General features: G+C 37.5%; 52 non-coding genes and 2 pseudogenes across 52 annotated transcripts; all 54 read right to left on the bottom strand.

The window, feature by feature from the left end:
* Positions 1-10: 10 nt before the first annotated feature.
* LOC120576567 (5S ribosomal RNA) lies at positions 11-131 on the bottom strand. Its single transcript, XR_005642645.1, has one exon. It is a non-coding gene; the product is annotated as a 5S ribosomal RNA (ribosomal RNA).
* Positions 132-200: 69 nt separating this feature from the next.
* Positions 201-319, bottom strand: LOC120576556 (5S ribosomal RNA). Its single transcript, XR_005642634.1, has one exon. It is a non-coding gene; the product is annotated as a 5S ribosomal RNA (ribosomal RNA).
* Positions 320-485: 166 nt separating this feature from the next.
* LOC120576670 (5S ribosomal RNA) lies at positions 486-602 on the bottom strand. The gene has a single exon (XR_005642748.1). It is a non-coding gene; the product is annotated as a 5S ribosomal RNA (ribosomal RNA).
* A 162-nt stretch (positions 603-764) lies between these two features.
* LOC120576516 (5S ribosomal RNA) lies at positions 765-882 on the bottom strand. Its single transcript, XR_005642594.1, has one exon. It is a non-coding gene; the product is annotated as a 5S ribosomal RNA (ribosomal RNA).
* A 168-nt stretch (positions 883-1,050) lies between these two features.
* On the bottom strand, positions 1,051-1,167 carry LOC120576691 (5S ribosomal RNA). Its single transcript, XR_005642769.1, has one exon. It is a non-coding gene; the product is annotated as a 5S ribosomal RNA (ribosomal RNA).
* Positions 1,168-1,335: 168 nt separating this feature from the next.
* LOC120576480 (5S ribosomal RNA) lies at positions 1,336-1,454 on the bottom strand. The gene has a single exon (XR_005642558.1). It is a non-coding gene; the product is annotated as a 5S ribosomal RNA (ribosomal RNA).
* A 75-nt stretch (positions 1,455-1,529) lies between these two features.
* On the bottom strand, positions 1,530-1,645 carry LOC120576173 (uncharacterized; annotated as a pseudogene).
* Positions 1,646-1,814: 169 nt separating this feature from the next.
* LOC120576199 (uncharacterized) lies at positions 1,815-1,929 on the bottom strand (annotated as a pseudogene).
* Positions 1,930-2,109: 180 nt separating this feature from the next.
* LOC120576327 (5S ribosomal RNA) lies at positions 2,110-2,228 on the bottom strand. The gene has a single exon (XR_005642405.1). It is a non-coding gene; the product is annotated as a 5S ribosomal RNA (ribosomal RNA).
* Positions 2,229-2,413: 185 nt separating this feature from the next.
* LOC120576524 (5S ribosomal RNA) lies at positions 2,414-2,531 on the bottom strand. The gene has a single exon (XR_005642602.1). It is a non-coding gene; the product is annotated as a 5S ribosomal RNA (ribosomal RNA).
* A 165-nt stretch (positions 2,532-2,696) lies between these two features.
* On the bottom strand, positions 2,697-2,814 carry LOC120576503 (5S ribosomal RNA). Its single transcript, XR_005642581.1, has one exon. It is a non-coding gene; the product is annotated as a 5S ribosomal RNA (ribosomal RNA).
* A 176-nt stretch (positions 2,815-2,990) lies between these two features.
* Positions 2,991-3,106, bottom strand: LOC120576749 (5S ribosomal RNA). The gene has a single exon (XR_005642827.1). It is a non-coding gene; the product is annotated as a 5S ribosomal RNA (ribosomal RNA).
* A 189-nt stretch (positions 3,107-3,295) lies between these two features.
* LOC120576502 (5S ribosomal RNA) lies at positions 3,296-3,413 on the bottom strand. The gene has a single exon (XR_005642580.1). It is a non-coding gene; the product is annotated as a 5S ribosomal RNA (ribosomal RNA).
* A 196-nt stretch (positions 3,414-3,609) lies between these two features.
* On the bottom strand, positions 3,610-3,728 carry LOC120576331 (5S ribosomal RNA). Its single transcript, XR_005642409.1, has one exon. It is a non-coding gene; the product is annotated as a 5S ribosomal RNA (ribosomal RNA).
* A 190-nt stretch (positions 3,729-3,918) lies between these two features.
* On the bottom strand, positions 3,919-4,036 carry LOC120576501 (5S ribosomal RNA). Its single transcript, XR_005642579.1, has one exon. It is a non-coding gene; the product is annotated as a 5S ribosomal RNA (ribosomal RNA).
* Positions 4,037-4,225: 189 nt separating this feature from the next.
* LOC120576326 (5S ribosomal RNA) lies at positions 4,226-4,344 on the bottom strand. Its single transcript, XR_005642404.1, has one exon. It is a non-coding gene; the product is annotated as a 5S ribosomal RNA (ribosomal RNA).
* A 186-nt stretch (positions 4,345-4,530) lies between these two features.
* On the bottom strand, positions 4,531-4,649 carry LOC120576325 (5S ribosomal RNA). The gene has a single exon (XR_005642403.1). It is a non-coding gene; the product is annotated as a 5S ribosomal RNA (ribosomal RNA).
* Positions 4,650-4,823: 174 nt separating this feature from the next.
* Positions 4,824-4,942, bottom strand: LOC120576375 (5S ribosomal RNA). Its single transcript, XR_005642453.1, has one exon. It is a non-coding gene; the product is annotated as a 5S ribosomal RNA (ribosomal RNA).
* Positions 4,943-5,124: 182 nt separating this feature from the next.
* On the bottom strand, positions 5,125-5,242 carry LOC120576500 (5S ribosomal RNA). The gene has a single exon (XR_005642578.1). It is a non-coding gene; the product is annotated as a 5S ribosomal RNA (ribosomal RNA).
* Positions 5,243-5,429: 187 nt separating this feature from the next.
* On the bottom strand, positions 5,430-5,547 carry LOC120576499 (5S ribosomal RNA). Its single transcript, XR_005642577.1, has one exon. It is a non-coding gene; the product is annotated as a 5S ribosomal RNA (ribosomal RNA).
* A 192-nt stretch (positions 5,548-5,739) lies between these two features.
* Positions 5,740-5,857, bottom strand: LOC120576498 (5S ribosomal RNA). The gene has a single exon (XR_005642576.1). It is a non-coding gene; the product is annotated as a 5S ribosomal RNA (ribosomal RNA).
* A 183-nt stretch (positions 5,858-6,040) lies between these two features.
* LOC120576497 (5S ribosomal RNA) lies at positions 6,041-6,158 on the bottom strand. The gene has a single exon (XR_005642575.1). It is a non-coding gene; the product is annotated as a 5S ribosomal RNA (ribosomal RNA).
* Positions 6,159-6,350: 192 nt separating this feature from the next.
* LOC120576324 (5S ribosomal RNA) lies at positions 6,351-6,469 on the bottom strand. The gene has a single exon (XR_005642402.1). It is a non-coding gene; the product is annotated as a 5S ribosomal RNA (ribosomal RNA).
* Positions 6,470-6,658: 189 nt separating this feature from the next.
* LOC120576496 (5S ribosomal RNA) lies at positions 6,659-6,776 on the bottom strand. The gene has a single exon (XR_005642574.1). It is a non-coding gene; the product is annotated as a 5S ribosomal RNA (ribosomal RNA).
* A 196-nt stretch (positions 6,777-6,972) lies between these two features.
* LOC120576323 (5S ribosomal RNA) lies at positions 6,973-7,091 on the bottom strand. Its single transcript, XR_005642401.1, has one exon. It is a non-coding gene; the product is annotated as a 5S ribosomal RNA (ribosomal RNA).
* Positions 7,092-7,282: 191 nt separating this feature from the next.
* On the bottom strand, positions 7,283-7,400 carry LOC120576494 (5S ribosomal RNA). The gene has a single exon (XR_005642572.1). It is a non-coding gene; the product is annotated as a 5S ribosomal RNA (ribosomal RNA).
* A 186-nt stretch (positions 7,401-7,586) lies between these two features.
* On the bottom strand, positions 7,587-7,704 carry LOC120576493 (5S ribosomal RNA). Its single transcript, XR_005642571.1, has one exon. It is a non-coding gene; the product is annotated as a 5S ribosomal RNA (ribosomal RNA).
* A 188-nt stretch (positions 7,705-7,892) lies between these two features.
* Positions 7,893-8,009, bottom strand: LOC120576592 (5S ribosomal RNA). Its single transcript, XR_005642670.1, has one exon. It is a non-coding gene; the product is annotated as a 5S ribosomal RNA (ribosomal RNA).
* A 189-nt stretch (positions 8,010-8,198) lies between these two features.
* Positions 8,199-8,316, bottom strand: LOC120576492 (5S ribosomal RNA). The gene has a single exon (XR_005642570.1). It is a non-coding gene; the product is annotated as a 5S ribosomal RNA (ribosomal RNA).
* Positions 8,317-8,508: 192 nt separating this feature from the next.
* Positions 8,509-8,625, bottom strand: LOC120576591 (5S ribosomal RNA). Its single transcript, XR_005642669.1, has one exon. It is a non-coding gene; the product is annotated as a 5S ribosomal RNA (ribosomal RNA).
* A 179-nt stretch (positions 8,626-8,804) lies between these two features.
* Positions 8,805-8,923, bottom strand: LOC120576322 (5S ribosomal RNA). The gene has a single exon (XR_005642400.1). It is a non-coding gene; the product is annotated as a 5S ribosomal RNA (ribosomal RNA).
* A 195-nt stretch (positions 8,924-9,118) lies between these two features.
* On the bottom strand, positions 9,119-9,236 carry LOC120576491 (5S ribosomal RNA). Its single transcript, XR_005642569.1, has one exon. It is a non-coding gene; the product is annotated as a 5S ribosomal RNA (ribosomal RNA).
* Positions 9,237-9,433: 197 nt separating this feature from the next.
* LOC120576703 (5S ribosomal RNA) lies at positions 9,434-9,550 on the bottom strand. The gene has a single exon (XR_005642781.1). It is a non-coding gene; the product is annotated as a 5S ribosomal RNA (ribosomal RNA).
* Positions 9,551-9,744: 194 nt separating this feature from the next.
* On the bottom strand, positions 9,745-9,863 carry LOC120576321 (5S ribosomal RNA). The gene has a single exon (XR_005642399.1). It is a non-coding gene; the product is annotated as a 5S ribosomal RNA (ribosomal RNA).
* Positions 9,864-10,059: 196 nt separating this feature from the next.
* LOC120576490 (5S ribosomal RNA) lies at positions 10,060-10,177 on the bottom strand. The gene has a single exon (XR_005642568.1). It is a non-coding gene; the product is annotated as a 5S ribosomal RNA (ribosomal RNA).
* A 191-nt stretch (positions 10,178-10,368) lies between these two features.
* On the bottom strand, positions 10,369-10,487 carry LOC120576320 (5S ribosomal RNA). The gene has a single exon (XR_005642398.1). It is a non-coding gene; the product is annotated as a 5S ribosomal RNA (ribosomal RNA).
* Positions 10,488-10,681: 194 nt separating this feature from the next.
* Positions 10,682-10,799, bottom strand: LOC120576542 (5S ribosomal RNA). The gene has a single exon (XR_005642620.1). It is a non-coding gene; the product is annotated as a 5S ribosomal RNA (ribosomal RNA).
* A 175-nt stretch (positions 10,800-10,974) lies between these two features.
* On the bottom strand, positions 10,975-11,092 carry LOC120576488 (5S ribosomal RNA). The gene has a single exon (XR_005642566.1). It is a non-coding gene; the product is annotated as a 5S ribosomal RNA (ribosomal RNA).
* A 196-nt stretch (positions 11,093-11,288) lies between these two features.
* On the bottom strand, positions 11,289-11,407 carry LOC120576374 (5S ribosomal RNA). The gene has a single exon (XR_005642452.1). It is a non-coding gene; the product is annotated as a 5S ribosomal RNA (ribosomal RNA).
* Positions 11,408-11,602: 195 nt separating this feature from the next.
* Positions 11,603-11,720, bottom strand: LOC120576541 (5S ribosomal RNA). Its single transcript, XR_005642619.1, has one exon. It is a non-coding gene; the product is annotated as a 5S ribosomal RNA (ribosomal RNA).
* A 196-nt stretch (positions 11,721-11,916) lies between these two features.
* On the bottom strand, positions 11,917-12,034 carry LOC120576540 (5S ribosomal RNA). The gene has a single exon (XR_005642618.1). It is a non-coding gene; the product is annotated as a 5S ribosomal RNA (ribosomal RNA).
* Positions 12,035-12,231: 197 nt separating this feature from the next.
* LOC120576487 (5S ribosomal RNA) lies at positions 12,232-12,349 on the bottom strand. Its single transcript, XR_005642565.1, has one exon. It is a non-coding gene; the product is annotated as a 5S ribosomal RNA (ribosomal RNA).
* A 196-nt stretch (positions 12,350-12,545) lies between these two features.
* Positions 12,546-12,664, bottom strand: LOC120576319 (5S ribosomal RNA). The gene has a single exon (XR_005642397.1). It is a non-coding gene; the product is annotated as a 5S ribosomal RNA (ribosomal RNA).
* A 197-nt stretch (positions 12,665-12,861) lies between these two features.
* Positions 12,862-12,980, bottom strand: LOC120576373 (5S ribosomal RNA). The gene has a single exon (XR_005642451.1). It is a non-coding gene; the product is annotated as a 5S ribosomal RNA (ribosomal RNA).
* Positions 12,981-13,174: 194 nt separating this feature from the next.
* LOC120576371 (5S ribosomal RNA) lies at positions 13,175-13,293 on the bottom strand. The gene has a single exon (XR_005642449.1). It is a non-coding gene; the product is annotated as a 5S ribosomal RNA (ribosomal RNA).
* Positions 13,294-13,490: 197 nt separating this feature from the next.
* LOC120576318 (5S ribosomal RNA) lies at positions 13,491-13,609 on the bottom strand. Its single transcript, XR_005642396.1, has one exon. It is a non-coding gene; the product is annotated as a 5S ribosomal RNA (ribosomal RNA).
* A 196-nt stretch (positions 13,610-13,805) lies between these two features.
* On the bottom strand, positions 13,806-13,924 carry LOC120576316 (5S ribosomal RNA). Its single transcript, XR_005642394.1, has one exon. It is a non-coding gene; the product is annotated as a 5S ribosomal RNA (ribosomal RNA).
* Positions 13,925-14,119: 195 nt separating this feature from the next.
* Positions 14,120-14,236, bottom strand: LOC120576590 (5S ribosomal RNA). The gene has a single exon (XR_005642668.1). It is a non-coding gene; the product is annotated as a 5S ribosomal RNA (ribosomal RNA).
* Positions 14,237-14,432: 196 nt separating this feature from the next.
* On the bottom strand, positions 14,433-14,551 carry LOC120576315 (5S ribosomal RNA). Its single transcript, XR_005642393.1, has one exon. It is a non-coding gene; the product is annotated as a 5S ribosomal RNA (ribosomal RNA).
* A 196-nt stretch (positions 14,552-14,747) lies between these two features.
* Positions 14,748-14,866, bottom strand: LOC120576314 (5S ribosomal RNA). The gene has a single exon (XR_005642392.1). It is a non-coding gene; the product is annotated as a 5S ribosomal RNA (ribosomal RNA).
* A 196-nt stretch (positions 14,867-15,062) lies between these two features.
* On the bottom strand, positions 15,063-15,181 carry LOC120576313 (5S ribosomal RNA). Its single transcript, XR_005642391.1, has one exon. It is a non-coding gene; the product is annotated as a 5S ribosomal RNA (ribosomal RNA).
* Positions 15,182-15,378: 197 nt separating this feature from the next.
* LOC120576538 (5S ribosomal RNA) lies at positions 15,379-15,496 on the bottom strand. The gene has a single exon (XR_005642616.1). It is a non-coding gene; the product is annotated as a 5S ribosomal RNA (ribosomal RNA).
* A 197-nt stretch (positions 15,497-15,693) lies between these two features.
* On the bottom strand, positions 15,694-15,812 carry LOC120576312 (5S ribosomal RNA). The gene has a single exon (XR_005642390.1). It is a non-coding gene; the product is annotated as a 5S ribosomal RNA (ribosomal RNA).
* Positions 15,813-16,008: 196 nt separating this feature from the next.
* LOC120576311 (5S ribosomal RNA) lies at positions 16,009-16,127 on the bottom strand. Its single transcript, XR_005642389.1, has one exon. It is a non-coding gene; the product is annotated as a 5S ribosomal RNA (ribosomal RNA).
* Positions 16,128-16,164: the final 37 nt, after the last annotated feature.

Raw genomic sequence — 16,164 nt, 5'->3', positions numbered from 1 at the left:
TTGGCAAAAAGAGGTGCAACACAAGGACTTCCTAGGAGGTCACCCATCCTAGTACTACTCTCGACCAAGCACGCTTAACTGCGGAGTTCTGATGGGATCCGGTGCATTAGTGCTGGTATATGATCGCACCTGAGAGTAAAGCGTTGTAATTGTATATATGCATTTCTAAGTTTATTTTTCAAAAAAGACGTCAAACTAAAGAGGTGCAACACAAGGACTTCCCAGGAGGTCACCCATCCTAGTTCTACTCTCGCCCAAGCACGCTTAACTGCGGAGTTCTGATGGGATCCGAAGCATTAGTGCTGGTATGATCGCACCTGAGAGTAAAGCGTTGTAATTGTATATATGCATTTCTAAGTTTATTTTTCAAAAAAGACGTCAAACTACGCTAATTAACGAATAGAGTTTTAGGTTGCGTAAATTAACGAAAAAATGAAATACAATCGAAGTTTATTTTTCAAAAACGACGTAAAATTTGGCAAAAAGAGGTGCAACACAAGGACTTCCCAGGAGGTCACCCATCCTAGTACTACTCTCGCCAAGCACGCTTAACTGCGGAGTCTGATGGGATCCGGTGCATTAGTGCTGGTATGATCGCACCTGAGAGTAAACGTTGTAATTGTATATATGCATTTCTAAGTTTATTTTTCAAAAAAGACGTCAAACTACGCTAATTAACGAATAGAGTTTTAGGTTGCGTAAATTAACGAAAAAATGAAATTCGAAGTTTATTTTTCAAAAACGACGTAAAATTTTGGCAAAAAGAGGTGCAACACAAGGACTTCCCAGGAGGTCACCCATCCTAGTACTACTCTCGCCCAAGCACGCTTAACTGCGGAGTTCTGATGGGATCCGGTGCATTAGTGCTGTATGATCGCACCTGAGAGTAAAGCGTTGTAATTGTATATATGCATTTCTAAGTTTATTTTTCAAAAAAGACGTCAAACTACGCTAATTAACGAATAGAGTTTTAGGTTGCGTAAATTAACGGAAAAAATGAAATACAATTGAAGTTTATTTTTCAAAAACGACGTAAAATTTTGGCAAAAAAAGGTGCAACGCAAGGACTTCCCAGGAGGTCACCCATCCTAGTACTACTCTCGCCAAGCACGCTTAACTGCGGAGTTCTGATGGGATCCGTGCATTAGTGCTGGTATGATCGCACCTGAGAGTAAAGCGTTGTAATTGTATATATGCATTTCTAAGTTTATTTTTCAAAAAAGACGTCAAACTACGCTAATTAACGAATAGAGTTTTAGGTTGCGTAAATTAACGGAAAAAATGAAATACAATCGAAGTTTATTTTTCAAAAACGACGTAAAATTTTGGCAAAAAGAGGTGCAACACAAGGACTTCCCAGGAGGTCACCCATCCTAGTACTACTCTCGACCAAGCACGCTTAACTGCGGAGTTCTGATGGGATCCGGTGCATTAGTGCTAATATGATCGCACCTGAGAGTAAAGCGTTGTAATTGTATATATGCATTTCTAAGTTTATTTTCAAAAGCGACGTAAAATTTTGGCAAAAAGAGGTGCAACACAAGGACTTCCCAGAGGTCACCCATCCTAGTACTACTCTCGCCAAGCACGCTTAACTGCGGAGTTCTGATGGGATCCGGTCATTAGTGCTGGTATGATCGCACCTGAGAGTAAAGCGTTGTAATTGTATATATGCATTTCTAAGTTTATTTTTCAAAAAAGACGTCAAACTACGCTAATTAACGAATAGAGTTTTAGGTTGCGTAAATTAACGAAAAAAATGAAATACAATCGAAGTTTATTTTTCAAAAACGACGTAAAACTTTTGGCAAAAAGAGGTGCAACACAAGGACTTCCAGGAGGTCACCCATCCTAGTACTACTCTCGCCAAGCACGCTAACTGCGGAGTCTGATGGGATCCGGTGCATTAGTGCTGGTATGATCGCACCTGAGAGTAAACGTTGTAATTGTATATATGCATTTCTAAGTTTATTTTTCAAAAAAGACGTCAAACTACGCTAATTAACGAATAGAGTTTTAGGTTGCGTAAATTAACGAAAAAAATGCATTTCGAAGTTTATTTTTCAAAAACGACGTAAAATTAGCAAAAAAAAAAAATTTTGGCAAAAAGAGGTGCAACACAAGGACTTCCCAGGAGGTCACCCATCCTAGTACTACTCTCGCCCAAGCACGCTTAACTGCGGAGTTCTGATGGGATCCGGTGCATTAGTGCTGGTATGATCGCACCTGAGAGTAAAGCGTTGTAATTGTATATATGCATTTCTAAGTTTATTTTTCAAAAAAGACGTCAAACTACGCTAATTAACGAATAGAGTTTTAGGTTGCGTAAATTAACGGAAAAAATGAAATACAATGAAGTTTATTTTTCAAAAACGACGTAAATACGAATTAAAAAAAAAAAATTTTGGCAAAAAAGGTGCAACACAAGGACTTCCCAGGAGGTCACCCATCCTAGTACTACTCTCGCCAAGCACGCTTAACTGCGGAGTTCTGATGGGATCCGGTGCATTAGTGCTGGTATGATCGCACCTGAGAGTAAAGCGTTGTAATTGTATATATGCATTTCTAAGTTTATTTTTCAAAAAGACGTCAAACTACGCTAATTAACGAATAGAGTTTTAGGTTGCGTAAATTAACGGAAAAAATGAAATACAATGAAGTTTATTTTTCAAAACAACGTAAAATTTTGGCAAAAAGAGGTGCAACACAAGGACTTCCCAGGAGGTCACCCATCCTAGTACTACTCTCGCCAAGCACGCTTAACTGCGGAGTTCTGATGGGATCCGGTGCATTAGTGCTGGTATGATCGCACCTGAGAGTAAAGCGTTGTAATTGTATATATGCATTTCTAAGTTTATTTTTCAAAAAGACGTCAAACTACGCTAATTAACGAATAGTTTAGTTGCGTAAATTAACGAAAAAATGAAATACAATGAAGTTTATTTTTCAAAACACGAAAATACGTAAAAAAAAAAAAAATTTGGCAAAAAGAGGTGCAACACAAGGACTTCCCAGAGGTCACCCATCCTAGTACTACTCTCGCCAAGCACGCTTAACTGCGGAGTTCTGATGGGATCCGTGCATTAGTGCTGGTATGATCGCACCTGAGAGTAAAGCGTTGTAATTGTATATATGCATTTCTAAGTTTATTTTTCAAAAAAGACGTCAAACTACGCTAATTAACGAATAGAGTTTTAGGTTGCGTAAATTAACGAAAAAATGAAATACAATTGAAGTTTTTTTTCAAAACGACGTAAAATACGCTAATTAAAAAAGAACAAAATTTTGGCAAAAAGAGGTGCAACACAAGGACTTCCCAGGAGGTCACCCATCCTAGTACTACTCTCGCCAAGCACGCTTAACTGCGGAGTTCTGATGGGATCCGGTGCATTAGTGCTGGTATGATCGCACCTGAGAGTAAAGCGTTGTAATTGTATATATGCATTTCTAAGTTTATTTTTCAAAAAAGACGTCAAACTACGCTAATTAACGAATAGAGTTTTAGGTTGCGTAAATTAACGGAAAAAATGAAATACAATTGAAGTTTATTTTTCAAAAACGACGTAAAATTACGCTAATTAACAAAAAGAACAAGAAATTTTGGCAAAAAAGGTGCAACACAAGGACTTCCCAGGAGGTCACCCATCCTAGTACTACTCTCGCCCAAGCACGCTTAACTGCGGAGTTCTGATGGGATCCGGTGCATTAGTGCTGGTATGATCGCACCTGAGAGTAAAGCGTTGTAATTGTATATATGCATTTCTAAGTTTATTTTTCAAAAAAGACGTCAAACTACGCTAATTAACGAATAGAGTTTTAGGTTGCGTAAATTAACGGAAAAAATGAAATACAATGAAGTTTATTTTTCAAAACGACGTAAAAACGCTAATTACAAAAGAACAAGAATTTTGGCAAAAAGAGGTGCAACACAAGGACTTCCCAGGAGGTCACCCATCCTAGTACTACTCTCGCCAAGCACGCTTAACTGCGGAGTTCTGATGGGATCCGGTGCATTAGTGCTGGTATGATCGCACCTGAGAGTAAAGCGTTGTAATTGTATATATGCATTTCTAAGTTTATTTTTCAAAAAAGACGTCAAACTACGCTAATTAACGAATAGAGTTTTAGGTTGCGTAAATTAACGGAAAAAATGAAATACAATTGAAGTTTATTTTTCAAAAACGACGTTAAATACGCAAGAAAGAACAAGAAATTTTGGCAAAAAGAGGTGCAACACAAGGACTTCCCAGGAGGTCACCCATCCTAGTACTACTCTCGCCCAAGCACGCTTAACTGCGGAGTTCTGATGGGATCCGGTGCATTAGTGCTGGTATGATCGCACCTGAGAGTAAAGCGTTGTAATTGTATATATGCATTTCTAAGTTTATTTTTCAAAAAAGACGTCAAACTACGCTAATTAACGAATAGAGTTTTAGGTTGCGTAAATTAACGGAAAAAATGAAATACAATGAAGTTTATTTTTCAAAAACGACGTAAATACGCTATTACAAAGAAAAATTTTGGCAAAAAGAGGTGCAACACAAGGACTTCCCAGGAGGTCACCCATCCTAGTACTACTCTCGCCCAAGCACGCTTAACTGCGGAGTTCTGATGGGATCCGGTGCATTAGTGCTGGTATGATCGCACCTGAGAGTAAAGCGTTGTAATTGTATATATGCATTTCTAAGTTTATTTTTCAAAAAAGACGTCAAACTACGCTAATTAACGAATAGAGTTTTAGGTTGCGTAAATTAACGGAAAAAATGAAATACAATCGAAGTTTATTTTTCAAAAACGAAATACGTAAAAGATTTTGGCAAAAAGAGGTGCAACACAAGGACTTCCCAGGAGGTCACCCATCCTAGTACTACTCTCGCCCAAGCGCGCTTAACTGCGGAGTTCTGATGGGATCCGGTGCATTAGTGCTGGTATGATCGCACCTGAGAGTAAAGCGTTGTAATTGTATATATGCATTTCTAAGTTTATTTTTCAAAAAAGACGTCAAACTACGCTAATTAACGAATAGAGTTTTAGGTTGCGTAAATTAACGGAAAAAATGAAATACAATTGAAGTTTATTTTTCAAAAACGACGTAAAAACGTACTTAAGAAATTTTGGCAAAAAGAGGTGCAACACAAGGACTTCCCAGGAGGTCACCCATCCTAGTACTACTCTCGCCAAGCACGCTTAACTGCGGAGTTCTGATGGGATCCGGTGCATTAGTGCTGGTATGATCGCACCTGAGAGTAAAGCGTTGTAATTGTATATATGCATTTCTAAGTTTATTTTTCAAAAAAGACGTCAAACTACGCTAATTAACGAATAGAGTTTTAGGTTGCGTAAATTAACGGAAAAAATGAAATACAATGAAGTTTATTTTTCAAAACGACGTAAATTACGCTAATAAAAAAAAAAAATTTTGGCAAAAAGAGGTGCAACACAAGGACTTCCCAGGAGGTCACCCATCCTAGTACTACTCTCGCCAAGCACGCTTAACTGCGGAGTTCTGATGGGATCCGGTGCATTAGTGCTGGTATGATCGCACCTGAGAGTAAAGCGTTGTAATTGTATATATGCATTTCTAAGTTTATTTTTCAAAAAAGACGTCAAACTACGCTAATTAACGAATAGAGTTTTAGGTTGCGTAAATTAACGGAAAAAATGAAATACAATGAAGTTTATTTTTCAAAAACGACGTAAAATTACGCTAATTAACAAAGAACAAAATTTTGGCAAAAAGAGGTGCAACACAAGGACTTCCCAGGAGGTCACCCATCCTAGTACTACTCTCGCCAAGCACGCTTAACTGCGGAGTTCTGATGGGATCCGGTGCATTAGTGCTGGTATGATCGCACCTGAGAGTAAAGCGTTGTAATTGTATATATGCATTTCTAAGTTTATTTTTCAAAAAAGACGTCAAACTACGCTAATTAACGAATAGAGTTTTAGGTTGCGTAAATTAACGGAAAAAATGAAATACAATGAAGTTTATTTTTCAAAACGACGTAATACGAATAAAAAGAAAGAATTTTGGCAAAAAGAGGTGCAACACAAGGACTTCCCAGGAGGTCACCCATCCTAGTACTACTCTCGCCAAGCACGCTTAACTGCGGAGTTCTGATGGGATCCGGTGCATTAGTGCTGGTATGATCGCACCTGAGAGTAAAGCGTTGTAATTGTATATATGCATTTCTAAGTTTATTTTTCAAAAAAGACGTCAAACTACGCTAATTAACGAATAGAGTTTTAGGTTGCGTAAATTAACGGAAAAAATGAAATACAATTGAAGTTTATTTTTCAAAAACGACGTAAAATTACGCTAAACAAAAAGAACAAAATTTTGGCAAAAAGAGGTGCAACACAAGGACTTCCCAGGAGGTCACCCATCCTAGTACTACTCTCGCCCAAGCACGCTTAACTGCGGAGTTCTGATGGGATCCGGTGCATTAGTGCTGGTATGATCGCACCTGAGAGTAAAGCGTTGTAATTGTATATATGCATTTCTAAGTTTATTTTTCAAAAAAGACGTCAAACTACGCTAATTAACGAATAGAGTTTTAGGTTGCGTAAATTAACGGAAAAAATGAAATACAATGAAGTTTATTTTTCAAAAACGACGTAAAATATAATTAAAAAAAACAAGAAATTTTGGCAAAAAGAGGTGCAACACAAGGACTTCCCAGGAGGTCACCCATCCTAGTACTACTCTCGCCAAGCACGCTTAACTGCGGAGTTCTGATGGGATCCGGTGCATTAGTGCTGGTATGATCGCACCTGAGAGTAAAGCGTTGTAATTGTATATATGCATTTCTAAGTTTATTTTTCAAAAAAGACGTCAAACGACGCTAATTAACGAATAGAGTTTTAGGTTGCGTAAATTAACAGAAAAAATGAAATACAATCGAAGTTTATTTTTCAAAACGACGTAAAATTACGCTAATTAACAAAAGGAACAAGAAATTTTGGCAAAAAGAGGTGCAACACAAGGACTTCCCAGGAGGTCACCCATCCTAGTACTACTCTCGCCCAAGCACGCTTAACTGCGGAGTTCTGATGGGATCCGGTGCATTAGTGCTGGTATGATCGCACCTGAGAGTAAAGCGTTGTAATTGTATATATGCATTTCTAAGTTTATTTTTCAAAAAAGACGTCAAACTACGCTAATTAACGAATAGAGTTTTAGGTTGCGTAAATTAACGGAAAAAATGAAATACAATTGAAGTTTATTTTTCAAAACGACGTAAATACGCTAATTAACAAAAGAACAAAATTTTGGCAAAAAGAGGTGCAACACAAGGACTTCCCAGGAGGTCACCCATCCTAGTACTACTCTCGCCAAGCACGCTTAACTGCGGAGTTCTGATGGGATCCGGTGCATTAGTGCTGGTATGATCGCACCTGAGAGTAAAGCGTTGTAATTGTATATATGCATTTCTAAGTTTATTTTTCAAAAAAGACGTCAAACTACGCTAATTAACGAATAGAGTTTTAGGTTGCGTAAATTAACGGAAAAAATGAAATACAATGAAGTTTATTTTTCAAAACGACGTAAAATTAGCTAAAAAAAAAAAAAATTTTGGCAAAAAGAGGTGCAACACAAGGACTTCCCAGGAGGTCACCCATCCTAGTACTACTCTCGCCAAGCACGCTTAACTGCGGAGTTCTGATGGGATCCGGTGCATTAGTGCTGGTATGATCGCACCTGAGAGTAAAGCGTTGTAATTGTATATATGCATTTCTAAGTTTATTTTTCAAAAAAGACGTCAAACTACGCTAATTAACGAATAGAGTTTTAGGTTGCGTAAATTAACGGAAAAAATGAAATACAATTGAAGTTTATTTTTCAAAACGACGTAAATACGCTAATAAAAAAGAAAGAATTTTGGCAAAAAGAGGTGCAACACAAGGACTTCCAGGAGGTCACCCATCCTAGTACTACTCTCGCCAAGCACGCTTAACTGCGGAGTTCTGATGGGATCCGGTGCATTAGTGCTGGTATGATCGCACCTGAGAGTAAAGCGTTGTAATTGTATATATGCATTTCTAAGTTTATTTTTCAAAAAAGACGTCAAACTACGCTAATTAACGAATAGAGTTTTAGGTTGCGTAAATTAACGGAAAAAATGAAATACAATGAAGTTTATTTTTCAAAAACGACGTAAAATACGCAATTACAAAAACAAGAATTTTGGCAAAAAGAGGTGCAACACAAGGACTTCCCAGGAGGTCACCCATCCTAGTACTACTCTCGCCAAGCACGCTTAACTGCGGAGTTCTGATGGGATCCGGTGCATTAGTGCTGGTATGATCGCACCTGAGAGTAAAGCGTTGTAATTGTATATATGCATTTCTAAGTTTATTTTTCAAAAAAGACGTCAAACGACGCTAATTAACGAATAGAGTTTTAGGTTGCGTAAATTAACAGAAAAAATGAAATACAATCGAAGTTTATTTTTCAAAACAACGTAAAATTACGCAATTAACAAAAGACAAGAATTTTGGCAAAAAGAGGTGCAACACAAGGACTTCCAGGAGGTCACCCATCCTAGTACTACTCTCGCCAAGCACGCTTAACTGCGGAGTTCTGATGGGATCCGGTGCATTAGTGCTGGTATGATCGCACCTGAGAGTAAAGCGTTGTAATTGTATATATGCATTTCTAAGTTTATTTTTCAAAAAAGACGTCAAACTACGCTAATTAACGAATAGAGTTTTAGGTTGCGTAAATTAACGGAAAAAATGAAATACAATTGAAGTTTATTTTTCAAAAACGACGTAACAAGAACAAGAAATTTTGGCAAAAAGAGGTGCAACACAAGGACTTCCCAGGAGGTCACCCATCCTAGTACTACTCTCGCCCAAGCACGCTTAACTGCGGAGTTCTGATGGGATCCGGTGCATTAGTGCTGGTATGATCGCACCTGAGAGTAAAGCGTTGTAATTGTATATATGCATTTCTAAGTTTATTTTTCAAAAAAGACGTCAAACTACGCTAATTAACGAATAGAGTTTTAGGTTGCGTAAATTAACGGAAAAAATGAAATACAATGAAGTTTATTTTTCAAAAACGACGTAAAATTACGCTAATTAACAAAAAGAACAGAAATTTTGGCAAAAAGAGGTGCAACACAAGGACTTCCCAGGAGGTCACCCATCCTAGTACTACTCTCGCCAAGCACGCTTAACTGCGGAGTTCTGATGGGATCCGGTGCATTAGTGCTGGTATGATCGCACCTGAGAGTAAAGCGTTGTAATTGTATATATGCATTTCTAAGTTTATTTTTCAAAAAAGACGTCAAACTACGCTAATTAACGAATAGAGTTTTAGGTTGCGTAAATTAACGGAAAAAATGAAATACAATTGAAGTTTATTTTTCAAAAACGACGTAAAATTACGCTAATTAACAAAAAGAACAAGAAATTTTGGCAAAAAGAGGTGCAACACAAGGACTTCCCAGGAGGTCACCCATCCTAGTACTACTCTCGCCAAGCCGCTTAACTGCGGAGTTCTGATGGGATCCGGTGCATTAGTGCTGGTATGATCGCACCTGAGAGTAAAGCGTTGTAATTGTATATATGCATTTCTAAGTTTATTTTTCAAAAAAGACGTCAAACTACGCTAATTAACGAATAGAGTTTTAGGTTGCGTAAATTAACGGAAAAAATGAAATACAATTGAAGTTTATTTTTCAAAAACGACGTAAAATTACGCTAATTAACAAAGAACAAGAATTTTGGCAAAAAGAGGTGCAACACAAGGACTTCCCAGGAGGTCACCCATCCTAGTACTACTCTCGCCCAAGCACGCTTAACTGCGGAGTTCTGATGGGATCCGGTGCATTAGTGCTGGTATGATCGCACCTGAGAGTAAAGCGTTGTAATTGTATATATGCATTTCTAAGTTTATTTTTCAAAAAAGACGTCAAACTACGCTAATTAACGAATAGAGTTTTAGGTTGCGTAAATTAACGGAAAAAATGAAATACAATTGAAGTTTATTTTTCAAAAACGACGTAAAATTACGCTAATTAACAAAAGAACAAGAAATTTTGGCAAAAAGAGGTGCAACACAAGGACTTCCCAGGAGGTCACCCATCCTAGTACTACTCTCGCCAAGCACGCTTAACTGCGGAGTTCTGATGGGATCCGGTGCATTAGTGCTGGTATGATCGCACCTGAGAGTAAAGCGTTGTAATTGTATATATGCATTTCTAAGTTTATTTTTCAAAAAAGACGTCAAACTACGCTAATTAACGAATAGAGTTTTAGGTTGCGTAAATTAACGGAAAAAATGAAATACAATTGAAGTTTATTTTTCAAAAACGACGTAAAATTACGCTAATAAAAAAAAAGAAATTTTGGCAAAAAGAGGTGCAACACAAGGACTTCCCAGGAGGTCACCCATCCTAGTACTACTCTCGCCCAAGCACGCTTAACTGCGGAGTTCTGATGGGATCCGGTGCATTAGTGCTGGTATGATCGCACCTGAGAGTAAAGCGTTGTAATTGTATATATGCATTTCTAAGTTTATTTTTCAAAAAAGACGTCAAACTACGCTAATTAACGAATAGAGTTTTAGGTTGCGTAAATTAACGGAAAAAATGAAATACAATTGAAGTTTATTTTTCAAAACGACGTAAAATTACGCTAATTAACAAAAGAACAGAAATTTTGGCAAAAAGAGGTGCAACACAAGGACTTCCCAGGAGGTCACCCATCCTAGTACTACTCTCGCCCAAGCCGCTTAACTGCGGAGTTCTGATGGGATCCGGTGCATTAGTGCTGGTATGATCGCACCTGAGAGTAAAGCGTTGTAATTGTATATATGCATTTCTAAGTTTATTTTTCAAAAAAGACGTCAAACTACGCTAATTAACGAATAGAGTTTTAGGTTGCGTAAATTAACGGAAAAAATGAAATACAATTGAAGTTTATTTTTCAAAAACGACGTAAAATTACGCTATTTGGCAAAAAGAGGTGCAACACAAGGACTTCCCAGGAGGTCACCCATCCTAGTACTACTCTCGCCAAGCACGCTTAACTGCGGAGTTCTGATGGGATCCGGTGCATTAGTGCTGGTATGATCGCACCTGAGAGTAAAGCGTTGTAATTGTATATATGCATTTCTAAGTTTATTTTTCAAAAAAGACGTCAAACTACGCTAATTAACGAATAGAGTTTTAGGTTGCGTAAATTAACGGAAAAAATGAAATACAATTGAAGTTTATTTTTCAAAAACGACGTAAAATTACGCTAATTAACAAAAGAACAAGAAATTTTGGCAAAAAGAGGTGCAACACAAGGACTTCCCAGGAGGTCACCCATCCTAGTACTACTCTCGCCCAAGCGCGCTTAACTGCGGAGTTCTGATGGGATCCGGTGCATTAGTGCTGGTATGATCGCACCTGAGAGTAAAGCGTTGTAATTGTATATATGCATTTCTAAGTTTATTTTTCAAAAAAGACGTCAAACTACGCTAATTAACGAATAGAGTTTTAGGTTGCGTAAATTAACGGAAAAAATGAAATACAATTGAAGTTTATTTTTCAAAAACGACGTAAAATTACGCTAATTAACAAAAGAACAAGAATTTTGGCAAAAAGAGGTGCAACACAAGGACTTCCCAGGAGGTCACCCATCCTAGTACTACTCTCGCCCAAGCCGCTTAACTGCGGAGTTCTGATGGGATCCGGTGCATTAGTGCTGGTATGATCGCACCTGAGAGTAAAGCGTTGTAATTGTATATATGCATTTCTAAGTTTATTTTTCAAAAAGACGTCAAACTACGCTAATTAACGAATAGAGTTTTAGGTTGCGTAAATTAACGGAAAAAATGAAATACAATTGAAGTTTATTTTTCAAAAACGACGTAAAATTACGCTAATTAACAAAAAGAACAAGAAATTTTGGCAAAAAGAGGTGCAACACAAGGACTTCCCAGGAGGTCACCCATCCTAGTACTACTCTCGCCCAAGCCGCTTAACTGCGGAGTTCTGATGGGATCCGGTGCATTAGTGCTGGTATGATCGCACCTGAGAGTAAAGCGTTGTAATTGTATATATGCATTTCTAAGTTTATTTTTCAAAAAAGACGTCAAACTACGCTAATTAACGAATAGAGTTTTAGGTTGCGTAAATTAACGGAAAAAATGAAATACAATTGAAGTTTATTTTTCAAAAACGACGTAAAATTACGCTAATTAACAAAAAGAACAAGAAATTTTGGCAAAAAGAGGTGCAACACAAGGACTTCCCAGGAGGTCACCCATCCTAGTACTACTCTCGCCAAGCACGCTTAACTGCGGAGTTCTGATGGGATCCGGTGCATTAGTGCTGGTATGATCGCACCTGAGAGTAAAGCGTTGTAATTGTATATATGCATTTCTAAGTTTATTTTTCAAAAAAGACGTCAAACTACGCTAATTAACGAATAGAGTTTTAGGTTGCGTAAATTAACGGAAAAAATGAAATACAATTGAAGTTTATTTTTCAAAACGACGTAAAATTACGCTAATTAACAAAAAGAACAAGAAATTTTGGCAAAAAGAGGTGCAACACAAGGACTTCCCAGGAGGTCACCCATCCTAGTACTACTCTCGCCCAAGCACGCTTAACTGCGGAGTTCTGATGGGATCCGGTGCATTAGTGCTGGTATGATCGCACCTGAGAGTAAAGCGTTGTAATTGTATATATGCATTTCTAAGTTTATTTTTCAAAAAAGACGTCAAACTACGCTAATTAACGAATAGAGTTTTAGGTTGCGTAAATTAACGGAAAAAATGAAATACAATTGAAGTTTATTTTTCAAAAACGACGTAAAATTACGCTAATTAACAAAAAGAACAAGAAATTTTGGCAAAAAGAGGTGCAACACAAGGACTTCCCAGGAGGTCACCCATCCTAGTACTACTCTCGCCCAAGCGCGCTTAACTGCGGAGTTCTGATGGGATCCGGTGCATTAGTGCTGGTATGATCGCACCTGAGAGTAAAGCGTTGTAATTGTATATATGCATTTCTAAGTTTATTTTTCAAAAAAGACGTCAAACTACGCTAATTAACGAATAGAGTTTTAGGTTGCGTAAATTAACGGAAAAAATGAAATACAATTGAAGTTTATTTTTCAAAAACGACGTAAAATTACGCTAATTAACAAAGAACAAGAAATTTGGCAAAAAGAGGTGCAACACAAGGACTTCCCAGGAGGTCACCCATCCTAGTACTACTCTCGCCCAAGCGCGCTTAACTGCGGAGTTCTGATGGGATCCGGTGCATTAGTGCTGGTATGATCGCACCTGAGAGTAAAGCGTTGTAATTGTATATATGCATTTCTAAGTTTATTTTTCAAAAAAGACGTCAAACTACGCTAATTAACGAATAGAGTTTTAGGTTGCGTAAATTAACGGAAAAAATGAAATACAATTGAAGTTTATTTTTCAAAAACGACGTAAAATTACGCTAATTAACAAAAAGAACAAGAAATTTTGGCAAAAAGAGGTGCAACACAAGGACTTCCCAGGAGGTCACCCATCCTAGTACTACTCTCGCCCAAGCACGCTTAACTGCGGAGTTCTGATGGGATCCGGTGCATTAGTGCTGGTATGATCGCACCTGAGAGTAAAGCGTTGTAATTGTATATATGCATTTCTAAGTTTATTTTTCAAAAAAGACGTCAAACTACGCTAATTAACGAATAGAGTTTTAGGTTGCGTAAATTAACGGAAAAAATGAAATACAATTGAAGTTTATTTTTCAAAAACGACGTAAAATTACGCTAATTAACAAAAGAACAAGAAATTTTGGCAAAAAGAGGTGCAACACAAGGACTTCCCAGGAGGTCACCCATCCTAGTACTACTCTCGCCCAAGCACGCTTAACTGCGGAGTTCTGATGGGATCCGGTGCATTAGTGCTGGTATGATCGCACCTGAGAGTAAAGCGTTGTAATTGTATATATGCATTTCTAAGTTTATTTTTCAAAAAAGACGTCAAACTACGCTAATTAACGAATAGAGTTTTAGGTTGCGTAAATTAACGGAAAAAATGAAATACAATTGAAGTTTATTTTTCAAAACGACGTAAAATTACGCTAATTAACAAAAGAACAAGAAATTTTGGCAAAAAGAGGTGCAACACAAGGACTTCCAGGAGGTCACCCATCCTAGTACTACTCTCGCCAAGCACGCTTAACTGCGGAGTTCTGATGGGATCCGGTGCATTAGTGCTGGTATGATCGCACCTGAGAGTAAAGCGTTGTAATTGTATATATGCATTTCTAAGTTTATTTTTCAAAAAAGACGTCAAACTACGCTAATTAACGAATAGAGTTTTAGGTTGCGTAAATTAACGGAAAAAATGAAATACAATTGAAGTTTATTTTTCAAAAACGACGTAAAATTACGCTAATTAACAAAAGAACAAGAAATTTTGGCAAAAAGAGGTGCAACACAAGGACTTCCCAGGAGGTCACCCATCCTAGTACTACTCTCGCCCAAGCACGCTTAACTGCGGAGTTCTGATGGGATCCGGTGCATTAGTGCTGGTATGATCGCACCTGAGAGTAAAGCGTTGTAATTGTATATATGCATTTCTAAGTTTATTTTTCAAAAAAGACGTCAAACTACGCTAATTAACGAATAGAGTTTTAGGTTGCGTAAATTAACGGAAAAAATGAAATACAATTGAAGTTTATTTTTCAAAAACGACGTAAAATTACGCTAATTAACAAAAGAACAAGAAATTTTGGCAAAAAGAGGTGCAACACAAGGACTTCCCAGGAGGTCACCCATCCTAGTACTACTCTCGCCCAAGCACGCTTAACTGCGGAGTTCTGATGGGATCCGGTGCATTAGTGCTGGTATGATCGCACCTGAGAGTAAAGCGTTGTAATTGTATATATGCATTTCTAAGTTTATTTTTCAAAAAAGACGTCAAACTACGCTAATTAACGAATAGAGTTTTAGGTTGCGTAAATTAACGGAAAAAATGAAATACAATTGAAGTTTATTTTTCAAAAACGACGTAAAATTACGCTAATTAACAAAAGAACAAGAAATTTTGGCAAAAAGAGGTGCAACACAAGGACTTCCCAGGAGGTCACCCATCCTAGTACTACTCTCGCCCAAGCACGCTTAACTGCGGAGTTCTGATGGGATCCGGTGCATTAGTGCTGGTATGATCGCACCTGAGAGTAAAGCGTTGTAATTGTATATATGCATTTCTAAGTTTATTTTTCAAAAAAGACGTCAAACTACGCTAATTAACGAATAGAGTTTTAGGTTGCGTAAATTAACGGAAAAAATGAAATACAATTGAAGTTTATTTTTCAAAAACGACGTAAAATTACGCTAATTAACAAAAAGAACAAGAAATTTTGGCAAAAAGAGGTGCAACACAAGGACTTCCCAGGAGGTCACCCATCCTAGTACTACTCTCGCCCAAGCCGCTTAACTGCGGAGTTCTGATGGGATCCGGTGCATTAGTGCTGGTATGATCGCACCTGAGAGTAAAGCGTTGTAATTGTATATATGCATTTCTAAGTTTATTTTTCAAAAAAGACGTCAAACTACGCTAATTAACGAATAGAGTTTTAGGTTGCGTAAATTAACGGAAAAAATGAAATACAATTGAAGTTTATTTTTCAAAAACGACGTAAAATTACGCTAATTAACAAAAAGAACAAGAAATTTTGGCAAAAAGAGGTGCAACACAAGGACTTCCCAGGAGGTCACCCATCCTAGTACTACTCTCGCCCAAGCACGCTTAACTGCGGAGTTCTGATGGGATCCGGTGCATTAGTGCTGGTATGATCGCACCTGAGAGTAAAGCGTTGTAATTGTATATATGCATTTCTAAGTTTATTTTTCAAAAAAGACGTCAAACTACGCTAATTAACGAATAGAGTTTTAGGTTGCGTAAATTAACGGAAAAAATGAAATACAATTGAAGTTTATTTTTCAAAAACGACGTAAAATTACGCTAATTAACAAAAGAACAAGAAATTTTGGCAAAAAGAGGTGCAACACAAGGACTTCCCAGGAGGTCACCCATCCTAGTACTACTCTCGCCCAAGCACGCTTAACTGCGGAGTTCTGATGGGATCCGGTGCATTAGTGCTGGTATGATCGCACCTGAGAGTAAAGCGTTGTAATTGTATATATGCATTTCTA

Source organism: Medicago truncatula, chromosome 6 (assembly GCF_003473485.1).
Source record: "Medicago truncatula cultivar Jemalong A17 chromosome 6, MtrunA17r5.0-ANR, whole genome shotgun sequence".
Taxonomy (NCBI): Eukaryota; Viridiplantae; Streptophyta; class Magnoliopsida; order Fabales; family Fabaceae; genus Medicago; species Medicago truncatula.
Note: the sequence above shows the minus strand (reverse complement) of the source record. Positions and strands in the feature narration are given on the sequence as shown.